This window comes from Chiloscyllium punctatum, chromosome 13 (genome assembly GCF_047496795.1).
Source record: "Chiloscyllium punctatum isolate Juve2018m chromosome 13, sChiPun1.3, whole genome shotgun sequence".
NCBI lineage: Eukaryota > Metazoa > Chordata > Chondrichthyes > Orectolobiformes > Hemiscylliidae > Chiloscyllium > Chiloscyllium punctatum.
In genome coordinates this window covers 70724438-70735296 of record NC_092751.1, presented here as the reverse complement: position 1 = coordinate 70735296, position 10859 = coordinate 70724438, and positions in this window count along the sequence as shown.

Below are 10859 nucleotides of genomic sequence, written 5' to 3'. Positions count from 1 at the left end.
ACTGAGTCTGTGCGGGCTGGTTAAATTTATTTAACCAGTAGATTTACACTCTCAGTTTAGGGCACTGAGTCTGTGCTGGCTGGTTAAATTTATATAACCAGGGAGATTTACACTCTCCTCAGTTTAGGGCACAGACTCTGTGCTGGCTGGTTAAATATATATAACCAGGAGATTTACACTCTCATCAGTTTTCGGAACTGACTCTGTGCTGGCTGGATAAATATATACAACCAGGAGATTTACAGTCACCTCAATTTAGTGAATTGACTCTGTGCTGGCTGGTTTAATATATATAACCAGGAGATTTACACTCTCTGCAATTTATGGCACTGACTCTGTGCTGGCTTGTTAAATTTATATTACCAGGGGATTGACACTCTCCTCAGTTTCGGTCAGTGACTCTGTGCTGTCTGGTGAAATATATATAACCAGGAGATTTACCCTCTCCTCAGTTTATGGAACTGAGTCTGTGCTTGCTGGTTAAATATATATAACCAGGAGATTTACACTCTCCTCAGTTTAGGGCACTGAATCTGTGCTGGCTGGTTACATTAATTTAACCAGGAAATTTACTCTCTCCTCAGTTTAGGGCACTGAGTCTGTGCTGGCTGGTTAAATTTATATTACCAGGAGATTTACACTCTCCTCAGTTTCGGGCAATGACTCTTTGCTGGGTGGTTAAATATATATAACCAGGAGATTAACACTCTCCTCAGTTTACGGCACTGACTCTGTGCTGGCTTGTTAAATTTATATTACCAGGAGATTTACACTCTGCTCAGTTTTGGGCACTGAGTCTGTGATGGCTGGTGAAATTTAAATCACCAGGAGATTTACACTCTCCTCAGTTTAGGGCACTGAGTCTATGCTGGCTGGTTAAATTTATATAACCAGTGAGATTTACACTCTCCTCAGTTTAGGGCACAGACTCTTTGCTGGGTGGTTAAATATATATAACCAGGAGATTAACACTCTCCTCAGTTTAGGGCACTGACTCTATGCGGGCGGGTTAAATATATATAACCAGGGAGATTTACACTCTTCTCAGTTTAGGCCACTGACTCTTTGCTGGGTGGTTAAATATTTCTAACCAGGAGATTTACACTCTCCTCAGTTTAGGGCACTGACTCTGTGCAGGCTGGTTAAATATATATAACCAGGGAGATTTACACTCTCCTCAGTTTAGGGTACTGACTCTTTGCTGGGTGGTTAAATATTTGTAACCAGGAGATTTACACTCTCCTCAGTTTAGGGAACGGACTCTTTGCTGGGTGGTTAAATATATATAACCAGTGAGATTTACACTCTCCTCAGTTTACGGCACAGACTCTGTATTGACTGGTTAAATATATATAACCAGGAGATATACACTCTCCTCAGTTTAGGGAACTGACTCCGTGCTGGCTGGTTAATTATGTATAACCAGGAGATTTACACTCTCTTCAGTTTAGGGCACTGACTATTTCCTGTGTGGTGACATCTATATAACCAGGAGATTTACACTCTCCTCAGTTTAGGGCACTGACTGGTTAAATATATATATAACCAGGAGATTTACACTCTCCGCAGTTTAGGGCACTGAGTCTGTGCTGGCTGGTTAAATTTATTTTGCCAGGAGATTTACACTCTCCTCAGTTTAGGGCACTGACTCTGTGCAGGCTGGTTAAATATATATAACCAGGGAGATTTACACTCTCCTCAGTTTAGGGCACTGACTCTTTGCTGGGTGGTTAAATATTTCTAACCAGGAGATTTACACTCTCCTCAGTTTCGGGCACTGAATCTGTGCTGGCTGGTTAAATATATATAACCAGGAGATTTACACTCTCCTCAGTTCAGGGCACGAAGTCTGCGCTGGCTGGTAAAATAGATATGACCAGGACATTAACACTCTCCTGAGTTTCGGGAACTGACTCTGTGCTGGCTGGTTCAATAAAAATAACCAGGAGATTTACACACTCCTCAGTTTCGGGAACTGACTCTGTGCTGGCTGGTAAAATATATATAACCAGGATATTTACCCTCTCCTCAGTTTATGACACTGAGTCTGTGCTGTCTGGTTAAATATATATAACTAGGAGATTTACCCTCTCCTCAGTTTATGTCACTGAGTCTGTGCTGGCTGGTTAAATATATATAACCAGGAGATTTAAACTCTCCTCAGTTTATGGCACTGAGTCTGTTCGGGCTGGTTAAATATATACAACCAGGGAGATTTACACTCTCCTCAGTTTAGGGCACTGACTCTTTGTTGGGTGGTTAAATATTTCTAACCAGGAGATTTACACTCTCCTCAGATTAGGGCACTGAGTCTGTGCTGGCTGGTTAAATATATAGAACCAGGAGATAAACACATTCCTCAGTTTAGGGCACTGAGTCTGTGCTGGCTGGTTACATTTATATAACCAGTGAGATTTACACTCTCCTCAGTTTCGAGCACTGACTCTGTGCTGGCTGGTTAAATATATGTAACCAGGAGATTTACACACTCCTAAGTTTATGGCACTGAGTCTGAGATGTCTCGTTAAATATATATAACCAGGAGATTTACACTCTCCTCAGTTTTGGGCACTGGGTCTGTGCTGGCTGGTTAAATATATATAACCAGGAGATTTACACTCTCCTCAGTTTAGGGCACAGACTCGGTGCTGGCTGGTTAAATATATATAACCAGGAGATTTACATTCTCCTCAGTTTAGGGCACTGACTCTGTGCTGGCTGGATAAATATATATAACCAGGAGATTTACAGTCACCTCAGTTCAGTGAACTGACTCTGTGCTGGCTGGTTTAATATATATAACCAGGAGATTTTCACTCTCCGCAGTTTATGGCACTGACTCTGTGCTGGCTTGTTAACTTTATATTACCAGGGGATTTACACTCTCCTCAGTTTCGGTCAGTGACTCTGTTCTGTCTGGTAAAATATATATAACCAGGAGATTTACCCTCTCCTCAGTTTATGGAACTGAGCCTGTGCTTGCTGGTTAAATATATATAACCAGGAGATTTACACTCTCCTCTGTTTATGTTACTGACTCTGTGCTGGCTGGTTAAAGATGTATAACCAGGAGATTTACACTGTCCTCAGTTTACGGCACGAACTGTGCGCTGTCTGGTAAAATATATATAACCAGGAGATTTACACTGTCCTCAGTTTAGGGCAGTGACTCTATGCTGGCTGGTTAAATATATGTAACGAGGATTTTACACTCTACTCAGTTTAGGGCACAGACTCTGTGCTGGCTGGTTAGATATGTATAACCAGGAGATTTCCACAGTCCTCAGGTTAGGGCACTGACTATGTGCTGGCTCGTTAAATATATGTAACGAGGAATTTACACTCTCCTCAGTTTCGGGCACTGACTCTGTGCTGGCTGGTTAAATATATGTAACCAGGCGATTTACGCACTCCTCAGTTTATGGCACTGAGCCTGTGCTGTCTGGTTAAATATATATTACCAGGAGATTTACACTCTCCTCAGTTTAGGGCACTGACTCTGTGCGGGCTGGTTTAATATATATAACCAGGGAGATTTACAATCTCCTCAGTTTAGGGCACTGAGTCTGTGCTGGGTGGTTAAATATATATAAACAGGAGATTTACACTCTCCTCAGTTTCGGTTACTGAGTCTCTGCTGGCTGGTTAAATATATATAACCAGGAGATTCACCCTCTCCTCAGTTTATGGCACTGAGCCTGTGCTGTCTGGATAAATATATACAACCAGGAGATTTACCCTCACCTCAGTTTATGGCACTGAGTCTGTGCAGGCTGGTTACATTTATTTAACCAGCAAATTTACACTCTCCTCAGTTTAGAGCACTGAGTCTGTGCTGGCTGGTTAAATATATGTAACCAGGAGATTTACACTGTCCTCACTTTTGGGCATTAACTCTGCGCTGGCTGGTTAAATATATATGACCAGGAGATTTCCACTCTCCTCAGTTCAGGGCACTGCGTCTGTGCTGGCTGGTTAAATTTACATAACCAGGAAATTTACACTCTCCTCAGTTTAGGGTACTGACTCTGTGCTGGCTGGTTAAATTTACATAACCAGGAGATTTTCACTCTCCTCAGTTTAGGGCACTGACTCTTTGCTGTGGGGTTAAATATATATAACCAGGAGATTTACACTCTCCTCAGTTTCGGGCACTGACTCTGTGCTGGCTGGTTAAATATACATAACCATAAGATTTACACTCTCCGCAGTTTAGGGAACTGACTCTGTGCTGTTTTGTTAAATTTATATTACCAGGAGATTTATAGTCTCAGTTTCGGTCAGTGACTCTGTGCTGGCTGGTAAAATATATATAACCAGGAGATTTACCCTCTCCTCAGTTTATGGCACTGAGTCTGTGCTGGCTGGTTAGATATATATAACCAGGAGATTTCCACTGTCCTCAGTTTCGCGCACTGATTCTGTGCTGGCTGGTTAAAGATATGTAACGAGCAATTTGCACTCTCCTCCGTTTAGGGCACTGCCTCTGTGCAGGCTAGTTCAATATATATAACCAGGAGATTTACACTCTCCTCAGTTTAGGGAACTGACTCTTTGCTGGCTGGTTAAATTTATATTACCAGGAGATTTTACACTCTCCTCAGGAATTTACACTCTCCTCAGTTTCGGGCACTGACTCTGTGCAGGCTGGTTAAATATATGTAACCAGGCGATTTAAGCACTCCTCAGTTTATGGCACTGACTCTGCGCTGGCTGGTTAAATATATATAACCAGGAGATTTACACTCTCCTCAGTTTAGGGCACTGACTGTCTGCTGGCTGGTTAATTACATATAACCAGGAGAATTACACTCTCCTCAGTTGAGGGCACGAAGTCTGCGCTGGGTGGTTAAAAATATATGACCAGGACATTAACACTCTCCTCTGTTTTGGGCACTAACTCTGTGCTGGCTGGTTAAATATGTGAAACCCAGAGTTTTACATTCTCCTCAGTTTAGGGCACTGACTCTGTGCTGGCTGGTTAAATATATATAACCAGGAGATTTACACTCTGCTCAGTTTTGGGCACTGACTGTCTGCTGGCTGGTTAATTACATATAACCAGGAGATTTACACTCTCCTCAGTTGAGGGCACGAAGTCTGCGCTGGCTGGTAAAATATATATGACCAGGACATTAACACTCTCCTGAGTTTCGGTCAGTGACACTGTGCTGGCTGGTTAAATAAAAATAACCAGGAGATTTACACTCTCCTCAGTTTAGGGCACTGACTCTTTGTTGGGTGGTTAAATATTTCTCACGAGGAGATTTACACTCTCCTCAGATTAGGGCACTGAGTCTGTGCTGGCTGGTTAAATATATATAACCAGGAGATTAACACTCTCCTCAGTTTTGGGCACTGGGTCTGTGCTGGCTGGTTAAATATATGTAACGAGCAATTTGCACTCTCCTCCGTTTAGGGCACTGCCTCTGTGCAGGCTAGTTCAATATATATAACCAGGAGATTTACACACTCCTCAGTTTATGGCACTGAGTCTGAGCTGTCTCGTTAAATATATACAACCAGGAGATTTACTCTCTCCTCAGTTTATGGCACTGAGTCTGTGATGGCTGGTTAAATATATGTAACCAGGAGATTTACACACTCCTCAGTTTATGGCACTGAGTCTGAGCTGGCTGGTTAAATATATATAACCAGGAGATTTACACTCTCCTCAGTTTAGGGCACTGAGTCTGTGCTGGCTGGTTAAATTTATTTAACCAGTAGATTTACACTCTCCTCAGTTTAGGGCACTGAGTCTGTGCTGGCTGGTTAAATTTATATAACCAGGGAGATTTACACTCTCCTCAGTTTAGGGCACTGACTCTGTGCTGGCTGGTTTAATATATATAACCAGGAGATTTACACTCTCTGCAATTTATGGCACTGACTCTGTGCTGGCTTGTTAAATTTATATTACCAGGGGATTTACACTCTCCTCAGTTTCGGTCAGTGACTCTGTGCTGTCTGGTGAAATATATATAACCAGGAGATTTACCCTCTCCTCAGTTTATGGAACTGAGTCTGTGCTTGCTGGTTAAATATATATAACCAGGAGACTTACACTCTCCTCAGTTTACGGCACTGACTCTGTGCTGGCTTGTTAAATTTATATTACCAGGAGATTTACACTCTGCTCAGTTTAGGGCACTGAGTCTGTGCTGGGTGGTTAAATATATGTAAACAGGAGATTTACACTCTCCTCAGTTTCGGTTACTGAGTCTCTGCTGGCTGGTTAAATATATATAACCAGGAGATTCACCCTCTCCTCAGTTTATGGCACTGAGTCTGTGCTGTCTGGATAAATAGAAACAACCAGGAGATTTACCCTCTCCTCAGTTTATGGAACTCAGTCTGTGCTTGCTGGTTAAATATATATAACCAGGAGACTTACACTCTCCTCAGTTTAGGGCACTGAATCTGTGCTGGCTGGTTACATTAATTTAACCAGGAAATTTACTCTCTCCTCAGTTTAGAGCACTGAGTCTGTGCTGGCTGGTTAAATATATGTAACCAGGAGATTTACACTGTCCTCACTTTTGGGCATTAACTCTGCGCTGGCTGGTTAAATATATATGACCAGGAGATTTCCACTCTCCTCAGTTCAGGGCACTGCGTCTGTGCTGGCTGGTTAAATTTACATAACCAGGAAATTTACACTCTCCTCAGTTTAGGGTACTGACTCTGTGCTGGCTGGTTAAATTTACATAACCAGGAGATTTACACTCTCCTCAGTTTAGGGCACTGACTTTTTGCTGTGGGGTTAAATATATATAACCAGGAGATTTACACTCTCCTCAGTTTCGGGCACTGACTCTGTGCTGGCTGGTTAAATATACATAACCATAAGATTTACACTCTCCGCAGTTTAGGGAACTGACTCTGTGCTGTTTTGTTAAATTTACATTACCAGGAGATTTATAGTCTCAGTTTCGGTCAGTGACTCTGTGCTGGCTGGTAAAATATATATAACCAGGAGATTTACCCTCTCCTCAGTTTATGGCACTGAGTCTGTGCTGGCTGGTTAGATATATATAACCAGGAGATTTCCACTGTCCTCAGTTTCGCGCACTGATTCTGTGCTGGCTGGTTAAAGATATGTAACGAGCAATTTGCACTCTCCTCCGTTTAGGGCACTGCCTCTGTGCAGGCTAGTTCAATATATATAACCAGGAGATTTACACTCTCCTCAGTTTAGGGAACTGACTCTTTGCTGGCTGGTTAAATTTATATTACCAGGAGATTTTACACTCTCCTCAGGAATTTACACTCTCCTCAGTTTCGGGCACTGACTCTGTGCAGGCTGGTTAAATATATGTAACCAGGCGATTTACGCACTCCTCAGTTTATGGCACTGACTCTGCGCTGGCTGGTTAAATATATATAACCAGGAGATTTACACTCTCCTCAGTTTAGGGCACTGACTGTCTGCTGGCTGGTTAATTACATATAACCAGGAGAATTACACTCTCCTCAGTTGAGGGCACGAAGTCTGCGCTGGGTGGTTAAAAATATATGACCAGGACATTAACACTCTCCTCTGTTTTGGGCACTAACTCTGTGCTGGCTGGTTAAATATGTGAAACCCGGAGTTTTACATTCTCCTCAGTTTAGGGCACTGACTCTGTGCTGGCTGGTTAAATATATATAACCAGGAGATTTACACTCTGCTCAGTTTTGGGCACTGACTGTCTGCTGGCTGGTTAATTACATATAACCAGGAGATTTACACTCTCCTCAGTTGAGGGCACGAAGTCTGCGCTGGCTGGTAAAATATATATGACCAGGACATTAACACTCTCCTGAGTTTCGGTCAGTGACACTGTGCTGGCTGGTTAAATAAAAATAACCAGGAGATTTACACTCTCCTCAGTTTAGGGCACTGACTCTTTGTTGGGTGGTTAAATATTTCTCACGAGGAGATTTACACTCTCCTCAGATTAGGGCACTGAGTCTGTGCTGGCTGGTTAAATATATATAACCAGGAGATTAACACTCTCCTCAGTTTTGGGCACTGGGTCTGTGCTGGCTGGTTAAAGTTATATAACCAGGAGATTAACACACTCCTCAGTTTTGGGCACTGACTCTGTGCTGGCTGGTTAAATATATGTAACGAGCAATTTGCACTCTCCTCCGTTTAGGGCACTGCCTCTGTGCAGGCTAGTTCAATATATATAACCAGGAGATTTACACACTCCTCAGTTTATGGCACTGAGTCTGAGCTGTCTCGTTAAATATATACAACCAGGAGATTTACTCTCTCCTCAGTTTATGGCACTGAGTCTGTGATGGCTGGTTAAATATATGTAACCAGGAGATTTACACACTCCTCAGTTTATGGCACTGAGTCTGAGCTGGCTGGTTAAATATATATAACCAGGAGATTTACACTCTCCTCAGTTTAGGGTACTGAGTCTGTGCTGGCTGGTTAAATTTATTTAACCAGTAGATTTACACTCTCCTCAGTTTAGGGCACTGAGTCTGTGCTGGCTGGTTAAATTTATATCACCAGGGAGATTTACACTCTCCTCAGTTTAGGGCACTGACTCTGTGCTGGCTGGTTAAATATATATAACCAGGAGATTTACACTCTCATCAGTTTTCGGAACTGACTCTGTGCTGGCTGGATAAATATATACAACCAGGAGATTTACAGTCACCTCAATTCAGTGAATTGACTCTGTGCTGGCTGGTTTAATATATATAACCAGGAGATTTACACTCTCTGCAATTTATGGCACTGACTCTGTGCTGGCTTGTTAAATTTATATTACCAGGGGATTTACACTCTCCTCAGTTTCGGTCAGTGACTCTGTGCTGTCTGGTGAAATATATATAACCAGGAGATTTACCCTCTCCTCAGTTTATGGAACTGAGTCTGTGCTTGCTGGTTAAATATATATAACCAGGAGACTTACACTCTCCTCAGTTTAGGGCACTGAATCTGTGCTGGCTGGTTACATTAATTTAACCAGGAAATTTACTGTCTCCTCAGTTTAGGGCAGTGAGTCTGTGCTGGCTGGTTAAATTTATATTACCAGGAGATTTACACTCTCCTCAGTTTCGGGCAATGACTGTTTGCTGGGTGGTTAAATATTTCTAACCAGGAGATTTACACTCTCATCAGTTTACGGCACTGACTCTGTGCTGGCTTGTTAAATTTATATTACCAGGAGATTTACACTCTCCTCAGTTTAGGGCACTGACTCTATGCGGGCGGGTTAAATATATATAACCAGGGAGATTTACACTCTCCTCAGTTTAGGGCACTGACTCTTTGCTGGGTGGTTAAATATTTCTAACCAGGAGATTTACACTCTCCTCAGTTTAGGGCACTAAATCTGCGCTGGCTGGTTAAATATATCTGACCAGGAGATTTACACTCTCCTCAGTTTAGGGAACGGACTCTTTGCTGGGTGGTTAAATATATATAACCAGTGAGATTTACACTCTCCTCAGTTTACGGCACTGACTCTTTGCTGTGGGGTTAAATATATATAACCAGGAGATTTACACTCTCATCAGTTTACGGCACTGACTCTGTGCTGGCTTGTTAAATTTATATTACCAGGAGATTTACACTCTGCTCAGTTTTCGGCACTGAGTCTGTGCTGGCTGGTGTAATTTAAATCACCAGGAGATTTACACTCTCCTCAGTTTAGGGCACTGAGTCTATGCTGGCTGGTTAAATTTATATAACCAGTGAGATTTACACTCTCCTCAGTTTAGGGCACAGACTCTTTGCTGGGTGGTTAAATATATATAACCAGGAAATTTACACTCTCCTCAGTTTAGGGTTCTGACTCTGTGCTGGCTGGTTAAATTTACATAACCAGGAGATTTACACTCTCCTCAGTTTAGGGCACTGACTCTTTGCTGGGTGGTTAAATATTTCTAACCAGGAGATTTACACTCTCCTCAGTTTAGGGCACTAAATCTGCGCTGGCTGGTTAAATATATCTGACCAGGAGATTTACACTCTCCTCAGTTTAGGGAACGGACTCTTTGCTGGGTGTTTAAATATATATAACCAGTGAGATTTACACTCTCCTCAGTTTACGGCACTGACTCTGTATTGACTGGTTAAATATATATAACCAGGAGATATACACTCTCCTCAGTTTAGGGAACTGACTCTGTGCTGGCTGGTTAATTATGTATAACCAGGAGATTTACACTCTCTTCAGTTTAGGGCACTGACTATTTCTTGTGTGGTGACATATATATAACCAGGAGATTTACACTCTCCTCAGTTTAGGGCACTGACTGGTTGAATATATATATATATATAACCAGGAGATTTACACTCTCCGCAGTTTAGGGCACTGAGTCTGTGCTGGCTGGTTAAATTTATTTTACCAGGAGATTTACACTCTCCTCAGTTTAGGGCACTGACTCTGTGCAGGCTGGTTAAATATATATAACCAGGGAGATTTACACTCTCCTCAGTTTAGGGCACTGACTCTTTGCTGGGTGGTTAAATATTTCTAACCAGGAGATTTACACTCTCCTCAGTTTAGGGCACTGAGTCTGTGCTGGCTGGTTAAATATATATAACCAGGAGATTTACACTCTCCTCAGTTCAGGGCACGAAGTCTGCGCTGGCTGGTAAAATATATATGACCAGGACATTAACACTCTCCTGAGTTTCGGGAACTGACTCTGTGCTGGCTGGTTCAATAAAAATAACCAGGAGATTTACACACTCCTCAGTTTCGGGAACTGACTCTGTGCTGGCTGGTTAAATATATATAACCAGGAGATTTACCCTCTCCGCAGTTGAGGGAACTGACTCTGTGCTGTTTTGTTAAATTTATATTCCCAGGAGATTTATAGTCTCCTCTGTTTCGGTCAGAGAT